This window comes from Lithobates pipiens, unplaced genomic scaffold (genome assembly GCF_037356315.1).
Source record: "Lithobates pipiens isolate NorthernLeopardFrog02 unplaced genomic scaffold, aLitPip1_a1.2 Scaffold_8, whole genome shotgun sequence".
Classification (NCBI taxonomy): domain Eukaryota; kingdom Metazoa; phylum Chordata; class Amphibia; order Anura; family Ranidae; genus Lithobates; species Lithobates pipiens.
This window is the reverse complement of record NW_027507903.1, coordinates 108,305,312-108,325,068: the sequence shown is the minus strand read 5'-3', so window position 1 is coordinate 108,325,068 and position 19,757 is coordinate 108,305,312.

Sequence of the window (19,757 nt, the reverse complement as noted above, 5' to 3'; positions counted from 1 at the left end):
GACAGGAGGTGACTGGGCATCTCCTGTTGACCCCAACTGTAAACCTGCTGCAAGAATTTGATATGACCTTGTTCAATTTGTCTTTTATGTGTTGACTTGGATTGTGTACAACATTCTTTTGTGAACCTGTAACTACTTTGTGCAGTATTTTGTTCATTTTGTTCAATAAACCTTTACCTGTTAAAAAAAAACAAAGTAATGTGCATGCATCTGGCAAGCACACAATACCTATGATCATGCTGTCATTGTACGGTGCCACTTATAGTCGAAATGCACAGAGCCAATCAGAGTGCCTTTGTGCCTTATGATCACTTGAATAGCCAGTCGCAGTGATCACAAACATAAACAGTACAACTGTTTATGTTTAAGAGACCCCCTCCTCTTGTCACAACAGGGGGAGGAAGGACAATATTTTGAATTAAGATTAAAACTCATGTATTAACACTTCTATCAGCAAATCTCTTGATTTCTAAAAAATTGTGGTATCACCTTGGAGTATTTACTTTTCAAAATGAGTCATTTGGTGGATGTTTGTACTGTTCTGGCATTTTCATTTGAAATGTTTCTAAAAGAAAGTAAGGAAAATGTTTTTTTTTTGTTTGTTTGTTTGTTTGTTTTTAGTCCTTTTTTCCTTATATAGTAAAAATAATAAACTAAAAGAAAGTACTATCTGTCTCCAAAAATATATAACATTGTATTGCATCAGAGTAATTGTCAGTCCAACTATCACAGCACTAAAAGCTGAAAAATGTCCTGTAATGAAGGGTATAAAATATATAAGCATATATAGGCTTGTACTCGTATGGATAAAACTTGGCAATTGTATTTAACAGACAGAGCATTAGTAAACTAAATTAAATTATGGAAGGGTTCATACACACTTGTGGCAGACCTTGCCTCCCTTCTGAAAAACAGTCAGTGGTGGATTTCTTCTCAGAAGTAGTTGACAGGCAGCTGTATTAACCTTGTAAGCAGTGCCGGGACAAGGTCACCCAGCGCCCAGGGCAAAGATGCCAAACTGCACCCCCCTTTCCCTTAGGGTTGGGGTCAGGGTGCCCCCTACTCCTGCAATAAACCATTGTGCCAGGGGCAGCCGTCCCTCCTGCCCACCCCTTCTCCTGGCCCTGCTTGTAAGTCTGCACAGGTTAAGAGGGGGACAGTAAAACTGTAGCTGGACTGCCTATTTTTACCAAACCCCAGGCCACAAGCATAAACTAGACCTAAAGGGTTTAGATCTACTTTATTTTAAGTTTTAAGTTATTATTTTAAACGTGGAAGTTGTTTAGAAGAAAAAGTGGACAGCCGGCAGTGTCCTGCATTTACCTGATCCAGATAAATCATTAAGTTAAAGGATAACCCAAGTAGCACAAGTTGAAGGATAACATGCCTCCTGATGACATCCTGTTATGACGAAAGGCATAGGTGAGGGAACTTCTGGCACCACACCACTTCTGTGAGTAGGAATGCAAACCAGTCCTGGAGTACACCAGAGCGGTGGTGCTCTGTATTACTATTGGCAGACCATGCTTAGTGCTGGGCAGGGCACTATCTTTGTGAGTACATTTGTTTTTATGGGCTTATCTGTTTTAATAAAGTAAAAGTGATGGGTTATTATGTTCCCCATGTTTTCTTTTATAAATATATGGGCAAGTGGATCATGGCTCCCTGGACTGCTACACCACATTGAGGAATTTACTGCATTAAAGCCTGTGTGACCCACCTCAGTATACGTTTAGGGGGTAAATTCCTGCAGGTGAGTGCATATTTTGGTGGGGGGCACGGATAGTGGATTGTCACAGTGAAATTTTTCGATCACTCAGAGCAATGGTGCAGCATTCTCTTAAAGGGACATTCACTTTATAAATTCATACAAGTTTATAATGTGAATATTTGTAGCATTTTATGATGGACCTTATTTGAGTACTATTGAAAAGCACCCCACGTTGGAGCACTTTATAATGGACTTTATTTAGGTACTGTTGTCAAGGACTTTCTTATGTTTATCATAAGTGATCTATTGAATACACATCGCACTTGATATTTTTTTAAGGGAATTCACTGTAATATCAAGGACAAGCGCAGCTCTTTTATCTAACTTCAAAATTGAAATAAAGATTTATTTTCCAATAAATATAATACACTTAAGATCCCAGCTACTGACTAACATTTTGAAAACTCAGAAATCTTCTTCTGGGCTCCTGCCTGTTACCTGAAAATAAACTTGAATGCACCCTGCATGTAGTGTATTCACTGGGCCCACAAGTGATTGACTAAGCATAGACAGCTACGTGCAAGGAATGAGGATTTCTGCACGCATACACTATATAGTATGTGTTTGTTCAGATCTCAGTATCTGTGCAGGTGATAGAAGTTTTGAGAAAAAACGGCTGCATACCACATAGGCTTTCAACAGTGTTTGAGAAATTTTATGGAGAATGATGTATTAGGTAGCAGTATGCAACATTTCTAACATTTGGTACAGTGGTACTCATCAGTGCCACCTCATCAGTGCCGTCTCATCAGTGCCCATCAGTGCTACATATTAGTGCCTCCTCATCAGTGCTGTCTCATCAGTGCCACCTCCTCAGTGTGCAGCCTATCCGTGCCCTTTAGTGCAACCTCATCAGTGCACATCAGTGAAGGAGAAAAATTACTTATTTACAAAATTTTTAGACAGAAACTAAGAAAAACTTTTTTCTCCCACATTTTTCTGCCTTTTTTAAAAAGAAAGCTCTATTTGTTTGGAAAAAAATTATAAAAATTTTATATGGGTACAGTGTAGCATAACCGCGCAACTGTCATTCAAAGTGTGACAGCGCTCCCGCTCTAGTGGGTAAATAAGGTACAATATTTGGACTTAACCATATCACAGTTTGTACCAGTGGCAGACACTCATGAAGGGGTGCCGTGCCACTAATCCATGCGCCCAGCCTCTAATCTACATGCAGGGCACCAGACCCATGGATTCAAATTTTTTTTTGTGTTTTTTAGAAGCACATGAATTGGCTTCAAAAAAGGTGGGTTCAGGGCACAGAGCACTGTGCCCAGAGCCCACCCAGTCGTGTCACATTAGCAAATTAATATTCGCTAATGTCTTCCTGTTTCTCCTCCTGGCCAATCAGGAAGCGGGTTCTGACACCCGTTTGGCCAGGAGTCCTAAGACCCGATTGGGCGCAAGTCCTAATCAAGATTGGCCGGGAGGAGAAGCGACCGCCAGGACATGGGAGTAGACACAGGGGGGAAGTTGCCAACCTGGATGGGGTAAGTACGGGGCTGGTGGGGGGCCTGGAGGAGCAATGTGGCGATCAAGCGACGGGGGGAGCGGAGATCGTGCGAGTATCAGGGGGAGGTTGGTTGGCTGACTGGGGGAGGAGCGGGCCACCCTCCCAAGAACATTGAGCACCATCACTGGTCTGTACGAGATTTTATCCCGTTAAATGTTACTCCAATATTACTTACCCTCAAACACTATATGCAAGCTTGGCGAAACCTGTCCCTCACCCTGACCGGGAAAATGTATTTGTTAAAAATGAAAATTCTCCCCTTCTTATACATTTTTAGAAACACACCTGTTTGGATCCCTAAGATTATTTTTCAGGCCATATATAGGGTAGTCTCATATTCCTTTTGGGGAGGGGGGCATCTTGAATTAAATTACAAGTGCTACAGCAGCCATGGAAAGAAGATATCAAATATTGCTAGATATTTTATAGTATGGTAATTTGTTTTTGCACATAGAATGTTAATGAGCTCTGATGATGAGGCAGCAGTAACACTTGAGGCTGCAGTAGTAGGATCTTAGGAGGCATTGTCACTTTTAGTGCTCGTGGAACCAGGGCCCCTATCCCCTTACATGGTCTATGTGTTCTGTCATTAAAGTGTGGGATGTGACCAGGAGAGCTGAAATCCAAGATAATGTGGTGTCTCCATATATGCCATTGTGGTATAATCCTTAGCTGACTCAGTTCTTTTCCTATCCTGACCAGATTATCTGAACGAGATATGGGAACAAGTTGGTGGGCTCAGTAGTCGGAAATGAGACACTATTAACATTTGAGGTGATTTAACGCAAATACCAGCTCTCTAACTCGCACCTATTTTGCTACCTGCAGTTCAGGCATGCTTTTTTTGCTCAATTTGGGTTCTCCAGCCAGGAGGCATGGGTTGGTGATCTGGAATCATTGCTTAGGGATAAGGAACTTCCTAAAGCCTTGTCCGTTAGTTATAAACAATTATTCATGGACACCACTAAGGTTTTGGCCTCATGTCGTGCAGTGTGGTTGTTAGATTTCCTGCAGCTCGATAATGAAGACTGGGACGACATATGAAACTCAAATTTTTCTAAACTGGTGAGAATATTTCTAACACACCCCTCAAACTATTGGCAATGTGCTGCCCCATGGGTGGATTTAAATGCTAATTTTTTGCCACTGCTCACCCATTCAACAGTTTTGGCAGAGGTTATGGATTGTGTTAAGTGGGTCACGACAATTACCATTAGACCCTCTATAGCAGTTTATTTGCTGGGACTCGTAGATCCATTGGCATCCAAAAAGGTGATCCACAAGTTACTTACCTTATTACTGTACTATGCACATAAAATAATAATTTTGTCATGGAAGAAATCAGTGGCTCCTTTATGGCCTGGAAGACATTATCAAATTGTAACTTACCACTGTACAAGGCATATGTCAGTAGAGGGATGCCTTCTAAATTAGAAAAGGTGTTGGGCGGTTGGATAAAGGACAATTCTATAGCTTCAGATTGATCATCTAAAGATTAAAGGTTCATATGGTGAACCAGATACTGGGTTTCTGTGGGCCTTGGTGTGCATTTGGCTCAGTTGCTAGGGGTATTCCTGAGGGGATGTTATTTGACTTTTTAATGGGCTCTATATGTGCTCTTCATTTATTCACACATTTAGCTTGCCTAGCATGGGTCCTCAACCTGGTAGTGCAGCTGGAGCTGTCAATTTTATAATGTGTGCTGTAGGGTAAGTCTTGTATTCCACCCTGAAGATGATGGCCTTTTATTGTGCTCCTGCATGCAAAAAAAAATAACATCTCTTAGATAATACGCTGCATTACTTATTTCAAGATAAAACCTGCTTCAACTTTTACCCCTTACATTATAGTCTAGACAAGCTCCTCAATCACTGAACAATATTAGTGGCTTTTGTCTCTCAGATCATTCCCAATCTCCACTTTTTATTGGAAGATAAAGCATGCCTCATCTTTCCTTATTATTTCGTAGCCTAGCCAAGCTCCATATATATTGTCCAGCCACTGAACAATATTTATGTCTCTCATATAATACCTGCTAATTTTTATTACGCAATAAAACCTAACTTGTCTCTATAGAATGTTTTGCCTATTCAAGCATTTCGGTACTGTCCTGATGATAGCCAATTTCTACCAAACATATACTTGAACTCTAGTTTACATTTTTCAAGAATGAGTGGGAATGTGAGAATGGGGTTTTGAAGTGTTTTTGTGCACTTTGTATTGTACTCAATATCAGTAGGAAAAAATACTCATAATCTCAGATAGTTAATATACTGTATAGCATAAGAAGGTGGTCATGGTCCCCAGTATCTGTTGACTCCTGTTGGGACAGGTGGAGGGCAGGGGGAAAAGTCACTAAGGTGGAAGGGATCAGGAAGATGCCAAGATGTAGAGATAAATGAGGGGGGGGTAAGGTGGCAATAAAAAAGGAGGGGTTATCCTTTATGCAAATGTTAAATAGACAAGACAACTCCCTTCAAAAAGTGATTCCAGTAGAACCAGGTCTTTTTATATACTGTATATCATATTTATTCTATGAGGAGTGAATGGGATATGGGGGGGGGGTGTTATTTTCCTAATTCAGGAGAATGCAGGATTTAGCTATATGTGGGTAGCAGAGGATGGATTTCTTGTAGGTTTTTGTGGGGATATTGGGGGGGATAATGGAGTAATGAAGCAGGAAAAGGGCCAGGTCATTTGGAATAACTAAGTTTGTGAACTTATGAGTTATTTATCTAACCTTAGCTTTAGTCACCTACCGTTTCACTTTTCCCTGAGTTTGTCTGTTTAAATCTGAAGTTTTCATTAAAATAATGACTGGTGATGCTGGCAAGGTCCTTATTCAAGCCCCTTTCACACTTGCAGGACCTGAAAGTCGTGCGATTTTGCTGCAATTTTTTGCCAGCGATTTTGGCATGACTTTAAGCAATGCTTGTGTAATCTTGAGGTCTATGAACCTCAAATCGCATCAAAGTCGGACCAAAGTAGTTCAGGGACTACTTTGAAGTTGCACAGATATGAATGGTACTCATTGGAAATCATGTGGTACGACTTGTCCTGTGACTTTGCAGTCCCAACTGCAGGACAAGTTGCACAAGTATGAAAAGGGGCCTCAGGCAGTTCCTAGTATATGTTTACAACACACTGTCCTTGTCAACCAATTGTGCTTGTGTTATTTAAGTAGCCATTTTAACAAACATTATCTAGACATGGTCCACTGTTATCACCATAAAGAAACCCTTCCAGAGGAATGCTATGCAGCCATTGTTGTAGAGCATGCGTATTGACAGGAATTAACTATAAAAAAGGGTACAGGACTGGATGCAACAAAGGATGAATGGAAAATTAAACAATTAAAAAAAAAAAAAAAAACATTTTATGATACACATACATGTAATTATTTTGGATTTATATCTATGTTAAAAGCTGATTGGCTACCATGCACAGCTGCAACAGATTTTGCACCCTCAAGTTTTAGTAAATAAACACCACTGTGTCTATTCACCACGTATATCATTCACTTCTCAGTCCGTTGTTGATAAATGTGCTCTTATCTGATAACTATATGCACGGTGAATAGCCATGATGTGTAAAGGCAGGCCCGATTGTGCCTTATTAAATACACACCCTAATTCCAAGATGGTTTAATCTGTCCATAGTAAAAACCTGTAGCTTTCCCACAGTGCAACATGCTTATGGTGGTTCATAAAAAAACAATAGGCAGTAAAATCATAAATGACTAATAGACCATTTGTGAATGTTTTTTTTATTTTTTTATTATTATATTTTTATTTTTTTGTATTTTCATCTTAAAAGTAAAATTCTGGGTGTTTTCTTTGAGCCATAGACCTAACATCATAGTGTAAAAGTTTTCAATTTTGGAGGACATAACTATTTTATAAAAGTAATGTCTTGCGAATAGCTCCCTATAGTACATTTATTTTTTACGGATTGATTGAAAATTTACCATAATAGTGGCTGATCTGCGGGGCTTGTCAGGAATCATAATTAGAATGCATATAAACCCCAAAACAAAATCAGAATATATTGCTGCTTAGATAGGGTGTGTGCATTCGTTTTGACTTTTCAGGCTAAAAACATTTTCAGCAACTACAAAAAATACGTGCTGATCTCAACAAATGCAGTGTCCTTGTCACTTACAAGAAAGCTCCAAGAATGTTATCTTTATTGTGAAAACTACTAAACCCATCAACTACCGTATAATGGAGATGAGAAAAGGGAGAAATGCTTGAAGTCCAGTATGTGTGGCAACCATTGCTACTCACAAGTATGCAGAAGAGGAAAAAATGAAGGGTCGGAAATTATTCACAGGATTACCAAGTGAAAATATTGGGGAAAAAAAGGAAACAAATTCAACCACTAGATCTGAGAACTGATAAACTGACATACACTATATTGCCAAAAATATTGGGATGCCTGCCTTTACACACACATGAACTTTAATAGCATCCCAGTCTTAGTCCGTAGGGTTTAATATTGAGTTGGCCCATCCTTTGCAGCTATAACAGCTTCGACTCTTCTAGGAAGGCTGTCCACAAGCCCTGGCTCAAAGTCTCCATTCCAACTTATCCCAAAAGTGTTCTATCAGGTTGAGGCAGGCCAGTCAAGTCGCTCCACCCCAAACTCACTCATACACACTATATTGCCAAAAGTATTTGGCCACCCTTCCAAATCATTTGGTGGAGTAGGGGATTATGGTGTGGGGTTGTTTTTCAGGGGTTGGGCTTGGCCCCTTAGTTCCCGTGAAAGGGAACTCTTAAGGCATCAGCTTACCAAGATATTTTGGACAATTTCATGCTCCCAATTTTGTGGGAAGAGTTTGGGGATTGCCCCTTCCTGTTCCAACCTGACTGCACACCAGTGCACAAAGCAAAGTTCATAAAGACATGGATGAGTGAGTTTGTGGTGAAGGAACTTGACTGACCTGCATAAAGTCTTGACCTCAACCTGATAGAAACACCTTTGTGGTGAATTAGAGTGGAGACTGTGAGCAAGACCTTCTTGTCCATATCAGTGTCTGACCTCACAAATGTTCTTCTGGAAGAAAACATTCCCAAAGACACACTCCTAAACTTTGTGGACAGCCTTCCCGGAAGAGTTGAAGCTGTTATAGCTGCAAAGGGTGGGCCAACTCAATACTGAACAATATGGACCAAAACCAGGATTCCATTAAAGTTCATGTGCGTGTAAAGGCAGGAGTCCCAATACTTTTGGAAATATAGTGTACTGCATACTAAATTAATGTTTTTGGATTTATACATGCTATAAAGTATAACTTTTTTTGTTTCAGATAGAGCGGAGTGGGACTAGAACAACTATCAGGTTTGCATTACTGTCGATGTCTCTGTTACTGACATTCACCCTCTACATTTGTCGAGGCAACAGTTATCACCAAAAGTGAAAGTGAAAGAAAGTCTCAAATTTTGAGTGGCCACCAGTACAGGATTAGAGGGGAAAACTTCCAATGGGGACAGTTCTGGTGACTATCTGGGACTTCCTTTGCTTTGGAGGGATTTCCCCTTATTTCCAGTTGTGGCTATGCTACAGGAAGTGAAGGGGAATCTTCCCAATGAAACATAGATGGCAAAAAAATGTGAAAGGGGTTACACTATCCAAAATGAAAAAAAAAAAAAAAAAGCTTTGCCTTCAGTTCTAATTTAGGGCATCCAAATTTGTTTCAGAGTTCCTGAATAGCACATTTCTGCATATATTGTTCAATGTTACTCCCTTCCCCAGTGCCTTGATCAGAATTAGAATTCACAGTCAATCAGACCAGGAATGAAAGTCATTGCTGCCTAATAGGGGAACCAACGGACATTGTCCTTCAGATAGAGGTCCTTTTTCCTAATATTATTGAACATCATTAATTCGATTATGGGGTCTAGTATAATTACAATATTAACTATTTAAGAGTTCATGAGGAAACACATTCCTCATCAAAGAATGTCTTGAGATCTGCCAAATTTTGTATACTGGCCACTTTACTCACCATAGAAATCTATCTAGAGGAACACTTTGTGTTATAGCCTCAAATTGCATGCAGCAAGATTCCCCTGATGCTTTCATCTGAAAAAATAATGTATTCCAGCTAAAAATTAGCCTAAACTGATATATGATTCCTTATACAGGTTATACAATGGGTTTCCTGGAATGCTTGTTCCACCAGCACCAATAGAAACAAGGTGACTGGTATAAAGAATTGTAAACAATACACAAGCTGCAAATGGAGAGCAAAAACTGGTATTAGATGATGATGATGATGATAAATTATTATTATTATTATTATTATTATTGTTGCTGTTGTTATACATGTTTGATATGGTGGCAAACGTTACAATACAATCCAAGACACAAGGGTTAAGCTGGCCATAGCTGGCTGATCAAAAATAAAAAAATGAACTAATTCCCCCAGCAACACATTTGAGGGAATCCTCTACACTGTATTATTGTATTCTGACAATGGGACTCCTCCACTATCAGAGTACCCTGATCAGGCTACTCAAAGTAATTTTTTTCCAACAAGTCCTTTGGAGAGCACTCAATCCTTAGATCAACTGGTCTTAAACAGGAATGACCAACAAGCCTTTTGGAGAGCAGTCACTCTTTGGAGAGCAGTCAGTTGAACAAAAAAGACCATAGATGGATCGAAATTTGTCTGTTCTCTGCTGAACTTGCCCTTTTTGGATTCATCATTTGCCAACATTACGAAAGCCCTAGACAGAGATAGACAGAGGTGAGATAGGCTTCCCTTTATACAGATCAACATACCAGCAGCAAAAAAAAATTCTAGCTCTTTGGGCTTACTTTTTGAAATGTTAAAAATTATTCTGCATTCAGAATGTTACTTATAGTTGCATATTAGGTGAGGTTAAAAAAAGACACAAGTCCATCAAGTCCAACCTATTTGTGTGAATTTATGTGAGTATTACATTGTATCTCCCTGTATGTGGTGGTCGTTCAGGTGCTTATCTAATAGTTTTTTTAAACTATCGATGTCCTTCGCTGAGACCACCACCTGTGGAAGAGAATTCCGTATCCTAACCGCTCTTACAGTAAAGAACCCTCTCCGCAGTTTAAGGTTAAGGTTTTCTTCTAATTTTAGTGAATGGCCATGTGTCTTATAAATTCCCTTTCGCTGAAGAGCTTTATCCCTAGTGTGGGTTCACCAGTACGCTATTTGTAAATTGAAATTATATCACCTCTCGAGCTTCTCTTCTCCAGATAGAATAAGTTCAGTACTGGTAACCTTTCCACATAACTAATATCCTTCAGACCCTTTATTAGCTTTGTTGCCCTTCTCTGGATTCTCTCCAGTTCCAGTACATCCTTCCTGAGAATTGAACAGCATACTTTAGGTGCAGCCAGACCAGAGTCTTGTAGAATGGGAGTATTATCTTTTATCCAATATTCTGTTTTCCTTGTTAGCAGCAGCTTGGCATTGCATGCCATTGTCGAGCCCATCATCTATTAGGCCCCCCAGGTCCTTTTTCATTCTAGATTCCCCCAGAGGTTCTCCCCTCAGTGTATAGATTGCATTCATATTTTTGCCACCCCAATGCATTATTTTTACATTTTCCTACATTAAACCTCATTTGCTATGTAGGTGCCCACCCCATTAATTTATTATACATTCATGTATAGTATTGCTGTTGCATAAGCCTGAAATCAAGGATTTGGTTGTGGAATGTTATACTCATTGCCTGCTAATGGTGATATTTTAGGTGTAATGCTATGTGTGTTATTTCATCGTTAAATGAATACCTGAGAATGAATGTTGGTGGTTTGCATGCAAGCACTACAGAACCCTTCCCCTTCTTGTCACCGTGCCACCTTAAACTTTTAAGGTGGAGCTCGTCCTGCACAAAGTGTAATCTCCTCCTATGCTGCACTGTCTCTTTAAGTCCGCCCATTGCGTGACTGACCCAGGAAAGTTTGGCAAGTTTTGTCCTGAGAGTTAAACCATCTCCCAGTCCCCTTGTCACGCAATGCCCCAAACTCAGTGACCTCTCCCCTCTCTCACTGCCAGCACCTGGAGGGAACCCCCTCCCAACCCCCATCACAATAGCACTTTTAATAAAATACAGAGACACAGCTGCAGGGGGAACCAGAGGGGCTCCAAATACACATATATTAAGAAAAAAGAGATGTGGATCCTATTAGTAACTTAATATCCACATAGGAAACGCAGGGAGCCACAACATGCACGAGAATACATTGTAACTGCAAGTCAGCAAATGTATCCTCAAGTGTTGTATAGGATCAAATGTTTTCTTTATTATTCTACAAAATATAACAATACACCAAGAAACAGGAATACTGACTAGTACTACTACACAGCATTGCAAATCAATCCAGCATGTTCACAGTGGAACACAGTATATATGTAGCATATTATATTATAACATAGTATATTTTACTAAAGCATACTATATTGTTAGCATATGATAATGTAATATAGCATATTTTACTATAACACAGTATACGGTAGCATGTTATAATGTAAAAAAAATGCTAATTTTATTGTAACATGGTATATTGTAGTATATTATATTGTAAAATAGTATATTATAGCATATTTTATTGCAACTTAGTATATTGTAGCTGGTTATATTGTAACATAGTATATTGTAGCATATTATGTTGTAAAATATTATATTATAGCATATTTTATGGTAAGATACTATAGTGTAGCTAGTTATATTGTAACTTAGTATATTGTAACATAGTATATATTTAGCATAGTATATTATAGCATATTTAAACATACTATACTGTAGCATGCGATAATGTAATATAATATATTGCAGCATTATATTGAAAAATAGTATATTATAAGTTATTTTATTGGAACTTAGTATATTGTCTCTGGGTATATTGTAACATAGTATATTGTAGCAAATTATATTGTAACATCGTATATTGTAGCAAATTATATTGTAAAATAGTATTTTATAGCATATCTTTCTGTAACATAGCATAGTGTAGCATGTTATATTGTATGTTATATTATAGCATAGGGGGTTATTTACAAAAGTCAAATCCACTTTGTACTGCAAGTGCACTTGGAAGTGCAGTCGCTCTAAATATGAGTGGTAGATCTGAAATGAGTGGAAGCTCTGCTGATTTTATCATCCAATCATGTGCAAGCTAAAATGCTGTTTTTTTATTTTCCTTGCATGTCCCCCTCTGATCTACAGCGACTTCACTTCCAAGTGTACTTGCAGTGCAAAGTGGAGTTTCCTTTAGTAAATAACCCCCATAGTATATTATAGCATATCTATCTGTAACATAGCATAGGGGGTTATTTACTAAAGGCAAGTCCACTTTGCACTACAAGTGCAAACTACAAGTGCAAAGTGCACTTGAAATTGCCTTGAAATTGTCCCTGTCAGATCTACAGGGACTTTACTTCCAAGTGCACTTGTAGTGCAATTTCAAGTGCACTTTACACTTGTAGTGCAAAGTGGATTTGCCTTTCATAAATAACCCCCTCAGTGTAGCAATGTAGCATTTTATACTGTAAAATAGAATATTGTAGCATATTGTTTCTTAATATATTGCAACATAATGCAAGTGTAGCATATTGTAACATATGGATTGTAATATATTATAACATATTGTAACATATTACTAACACATAAAGCACCTATTAATATGGATCCTGTTTTTATAGATCTGTGATGACCTACTTGTGGTTTATTAGTATAATGCCATATGAACATTTTTCTGATGTGACTCTGCTAATGTTTATGTACACATACAGTATAATTATGCTGAGTGATCAGCCTGGCCTTGATGAAAAATATTTAATTATAAATTGAATGTACCGTTCATGCCTGTCAAACATATAAATTTGACGACTTCAATTATTAGTGATCACCAAAACATAAGATTGAACCTTAAATGTAAATAAAGTCTGCAATACAATTGGCATGGACCAGAGAGTTATTATTTACACTTTTTTAAAATTTGGAATTTCAAATTTTAAAAGTAAAAATAATTTTTTTTTAGGATATTAGTTAGGAAAGCAAAAGCACACAAAAAAATTTATTTTGACTTTTTGTTTTAATTAAACATCCTGTTCTGTATCAGTCCAGTCCCCTCATGTTAAAAAATAATAAAAAATCTTGCCCCAGGAGCTTGCACTCTAGTGCACGTTTTGTACTGCTATTACAGCCAACTCTGTCTGCAGGCATCAGCTTTTAAAGGAAACCAGTACAGAGCAGACTATTAGGCTGAAATTGCCGACTTTTTGAAAATGCTGGTTTCCTGACTGCTTGGTCAAATCAATAAATCTTTTCTGAGTCACTGATAAGGAAGGAGTCTGCGGATCGGGAGCTCTGACTTTAATTGCCGCATTCTTGTTCTGGGTCAGGCGCTCGGAAATGATAAAGACAGCCAGGCAAATAGCATTTTTTCAGAAGGTTCTTTGAGGCAGCCTGTCTTTCTCAGCGCAGGTCTCCTTTAAGACCGAAGCTCTTGGGGAACTACAAGTGTCTTGCACCCTGAAGCTTGCTCTTCCTTCTTCATTCTGCTATTTTATTACCCTGCAACGCCCTATGTTCTACCTGTCAATGTCTTTTTTATATATTTTCATCAAGTCTTAAGATCATTTCAAACAGAATTTCAGGGGATTCAAAGATAAAATAGACATTTCCTTTGAGTGATCACATGACTGACATGCCTACTTCAGTGAATCTGCCACAGGCTGTGTTTGCATTAATGTTCAATAGTAATACCTAAATAAACAGGTGAGAGGCTGGGTGACCTGATTGCATGCCAGGGACAAATATTTCTCTTGGCACAGGTGAGCTGGAGCCAGGGAAATAGATAGCTGATCATAAAGTCAGGTGTGTGTGCCTGCTGTTTATTGGCACCCCTGGATGGAGCTGAATGCTATTTCAGGTGTGTGTCCCTTGCTCTAAAGTACAGTTACCTGTCTCTTGTCACGCAATGCCCTGACACGCACTCACATCTCCTCTCCTTTCTTATGGGGGAGGTGAAGAATTTCCCTGATTCCCCCCAGGCGACCCCCATTACTTCCTCCTAGGTGTCCCTGATCATCCTATACATTCCTTTACACAGCCCCCTACAGCTTTCCTTGGATCTGTTACTACTATAGATCGCTTGTCACGCAAGCTGGCAATCTTTAACCCACAGGAGACAGATTACTCAGCTTAAACTTTAACTACACCAGAGACAGGGCTAGAGAATGACTGCATGATCCTGGGGGAGAACCTCCACAGCGATCAATATCGATTCACCCACCTACAATCGATGCACCCCATCGATTGGCGATGCACATTAGGATCTGTACTCATTGCTAGGTGTCACTCAAATGTATTATACGGAGAACCTTCTATTACATGTGATGTGGAACAAGAATATATATATATATATATATATATATATATATATATATATATATATATATATATATATATATATATATATATATATATATATATATATATATATATATATATATATATATATGTTTTAATCCCAATAGTCATTGAACATCAGATGTAAATAGGAGGTAATAGCTCTCTGTATATATATATATATGTATATATATATATATATATATATATATATATATATATATATATATATGTGTGTGTGTGTGTGTGTGTGTGTGTATGTATATGTGTATGTATATGTGTATATATATATATATATATATATATATATATATATATATATACAAAAAATATGTTTTATTTTTCTTATTTCTTTCTTTATTTCTTTATCTATTTTCATCACAGTGGATGCTTGTCCAACAGCAGATGTATGGTTCTCTATATAGTGGTTCTATATAGGGGTTCAAGCACTGCCACATGTGCCTAAGAAAGTGTGAATTTTGCCCATCTTACCTGCTGAAGTATAAGCCTTGTTGGCTCCCCGACATCTACACAGGGCTTGCCATTACCCCCTGGCAGTTCCAGAAGTCAAGACGTGAAAATCCATCACTTATATATGAGCTGCTGTAGAACAAACATGCTAACAGTTCGCAAGCTAGTGTAATGATTGTGAACAACGTGCTGAAACCTATAGCAACAATTTAGATTTGGCTGCACTTTGCACTGTTTTATTGGATAGCCTCATAAGAACACAAAAGAGCTGATGAAAATATGAACACACTATTAGAGTTGTTGCCATTAGCAACCAATTATTTTTCCTCTTTCCTTTTATGGAGAATTAAACAAGCATTATGGCTGGTTTCTATTGGTAACATGTTCAACTTTGTACTACTTACCACTGCAAGACAATTATGATTACCCACAGGATCAACAAGCCAGTGTGCCCTAATTTAATATTATTGGTCACTTTTTTATAATGTTATGGCAATTAGGTATATGTTTAATACCAATTGATGAGTTTATTGGCACAGATAGTGTGCATTAATCCAGAAAAAAAGATAATGTATATGAATGGGGACCTTGGATTGTTGGATCCTGGAGGGTAGGGACCGATGTGAGTGTGCATTGTACAGGGATAGGGACAATTGTAGACACTCACTCAGGTTGAACTGGATGGACTGGTGTCTTTATTCAACCTTACGAACTATGTAATGGAGACAGAATTACAAATAGGATGTTGGAGTGTCTTCCTAGCTAGCTTCCTTATAATCTGGAAACAATTTATAAACGTTTTCAGACAAAATTCTCTTAGGAATCTCCTCTTATTCCCAATTGAATCCAATGGGTCACACTTGGGAGAAAGCTATGCGAATCTTGTGTGAAAATCTTTATACATAGATAAGTGTAATCTTTATGGCTGGCTATTGTTTCAAGAATGGTATTATTAATATTAAACAATATTATAATTATACATTAAAAGTTCAAATTAATTTCTGGTAAGTGCAAAAGGTAAATGTTTGCTACAAGGCTGCTATTGCATTTGCAATATATGAGATGTCCTCCATAGGAATGTATATAGGCTGCCTGCAAAAAGAACAACATTTTTTTTCGTTAATAAACTATTTTCTCCAGTGAAAGTTTCATGTAATGTAACTATAATCATGACCTTTCATATTCTATAACGCAATACAAAAAGTAGGGGAAAAGCAATGAGATCTTGAAATAATTAGTAAATAAAAATGGTATGAAATTGCCTATTTTTTTGTTTTGTTTTGTACCAGGGGATATACTGCATGTTTGTATGTCGGAATATGTTTTAGGAGTATGACCTCATACACCCTTATGCCCTCTGGTATCAGTGTACATAAACATTGCAATATATGAAAGCCTGCGATAATAGGACAGGTTCATAGATATATATCTATGTATATCTATGTGTATATATATATATATATATATATATATATATATATATATATATATATATAAATTACTGTTTCCCTTAGCGTGCTATCAGGTCATAACCTAACATTCTAACATTGTAAGTGTACACCAAGCTGAGCCAACATGTCACGCTATTAGAGATGGGTGGCAAGTTATAGAGGAGCATGCTCTTTGCCAAGGATGAATTATCTGGAAATATGAAGTGCCTCTGATATCACATGATCACACTCAATGTTTATTCGTTTTATTAGGGTTCAGGGTACCCCAGGGAATTTATGTCGGGTAAACAAAGGACATTAGCAGGGAATGTCCCGATTTATTTTGATGTCACTCATAGGTGTTCTCCATATATTACTATGAATAATGATATTTCTATTTTTGGGGTACATCAGAAAGCGTCACCATATTTTGTAGCCTTATTATGACAATTTCTGAAATGTTGCCGATGAAGTGTGATTGACTGGAAACATATATACTGTAATTTATTATTTTTTTGAGCAATATGCTCTAATATAAATCAGACGTATTGAGCAAAGTGCTGTAAGTGCAATAATAAAAAAAACAGAGATAAGCTTTTTGTTCAATAAAATAAAGTCAATGGCAGTAACTATACATCCACTGTCCTATTCGTACAGGACATACATAGGCATATATATATATATATATATATATATATATATATATATATATATATATATATATATATATATATATATATATATAGGCATACCCCACTTTTAAGTACACAATGGGGTTTGTTTATTAAAGCTGGAAAATGCCAAATCAGGCTCACTTCTTCATAGAAACCAGTGAGCTTCCAGGTTTATTACCAAAGCTTAATCATTAATCATGAGCTTCTAACCCCAGATTGTTCCATTAAGCCTTAATGGAACAATCTGGGGTTAGAAGCTCATTGGTTTCTATGCAGAAGGGAGCCTGATTTTGCACTTTCCAGCTTTAGTAAATAAACCCCATTGTGTACTTAAAAGTGGGGTATGCCTGTATATATATATATATATATATATATATATATATATATATATATATATATATATCCTATACGAATAAGACAGTGGATGTACTGCACTGCCATTGCAGCTGACTTTTATTGAACAAAAAGCTAAATAGATCAATAGATGTAGATATTAATCCATGTAATATAGTGACCTAGTCTAGTGCAATTATTTTCCATTAGTTTAGCTACAGAGGGTGACTACCTCTAGATTTTGCCATGGCATACTGTCTTAGCAATAATCCCTGATCTGTTATTAAATAAATATGTTTTGGTATTACAAAGTTCACGTATATTAATTTAAATGAGCATACCAGTGCAATGAGTGGCAATGTATATGCTCTATACAGTTTGTACCCCGATGTAATAGCTGAGCACCTTCACCTTGATTAAAAAAAAAAAAAAAAGATCAAAGTCATCACTGTAGTATACGGATATATGATTGTGTTCGCATATACACTGTTATTTTCCGACCACATGTGTCCTGATAAGATTTATATAAGTTCTAGTTCCTTTTAACGACCATGATGCGTTTATTACATGTATAGAATAAAGCAATGAGATGTGAAAAGGTGTCAGGACTTATCTATAGCTTCTACTTAGATATATATTACAATGCTTCATAGCAGAAGGTACCTACCCCACACAACTAATGGTATGAGCCCTACACAATTGATTAAATTAGCCCCATACAATTGATATAATGAGCCCCATATCAAAGATATCATGAGACCAATAAAACTGATGGTATGAGCTCTATACAGGCATACCCCACTTTTAAGTACACAATCATATCACTTGTACAGGGCTTATTCCATCAGTTGTATGGATATCATGATATTTTTTTGTATGGGACTCATACAATCAGTATGAGGATGTATGTATTAGACTAATTATATTATTACACCCCACTTTTAAGTACACAATGGGGTTTATTTACTAAAGCTGGAAAGTGCAAAATCAGGCTCACTTCTGCATAGAAACCAATGAGCTTCTAACTCCAGCTTGTTCTATTAAGCTTTTGTAATAAAACCCTTGAAGCTCATTGGTTTCTATGCAGTGTGAGTGAGCAAGTGAGCCTGCAAGTGAGCAAGTGAGTGTGCAAGTGAGTCTGATTTTGCACTTTCCAGCTTTAGTAAATAAACCCCATTGGGTACTTAAAAGTGGGGTGTACTTATAAAATAATGAGTCCCATACATACATCATCATACTGATGGTATGAGTCCCATACAAAAAAATATAATGAGACCCATACAACTGATGGAATAAGCCCTGTACAAATGATATGATGAGAACTATAAAACTGATGATATGAGCCCTATACATAAGATATCATGAGACCCATAAAGCTAATAGTATGAGCTCTATACAAAAGATATCTTGAGACCCATAAGACTGATGGCATGAGCCCTGTACAAATAATAATAATAATAATAATAATAATAATAATAATAATAATGAATGATGTGCAACTAATGGTATGAGCCCTAATATACAAAAGATATATTGATAGCCCTATATAAGTGATATCTTGAACCCCATGCAACTGGTGGTATACACACTACACAGGTGAAATCATGAGCTGCATAAAACGGATGGTATGACAATGAAATGAGTCCCATACAATTGATGGTATGACACCCATACAAAAGATATCATGAGCTCCATAAGTGATATACTGAGCCCCATACAATGGATGTAATGAGCCTTATTCAAGAGGTATCGTGATCCTCATACAGCTGATGGTATGAGCCCTATATAAGTGTTATGAGTCTCATACAACTGGTACTATGAACTCTGTACAATTGATATCATGATCTGATACAACTGATAGCATTCTATACAAAAAGATATAAGTATCATATAGATGATGCCATAAGCTCTATACAATTGGTATTATGATCCATACAACTAATTAATAAAACTACACAAATGATATCACGAACCTTATGCAGGTGTTTATATGATCCTCATACAAAGGATATCCTGATCCTCATACAACTGATGGTATATGAGCCCTTTATAAGTGATATGAGTGTCTAACAATTGACGCTATGAACCCTGTGCATTTGGAATTGCCTTATACAAGGGCTATTGTGATTCCTGACAACTGATTGTATAATCCCTATACAG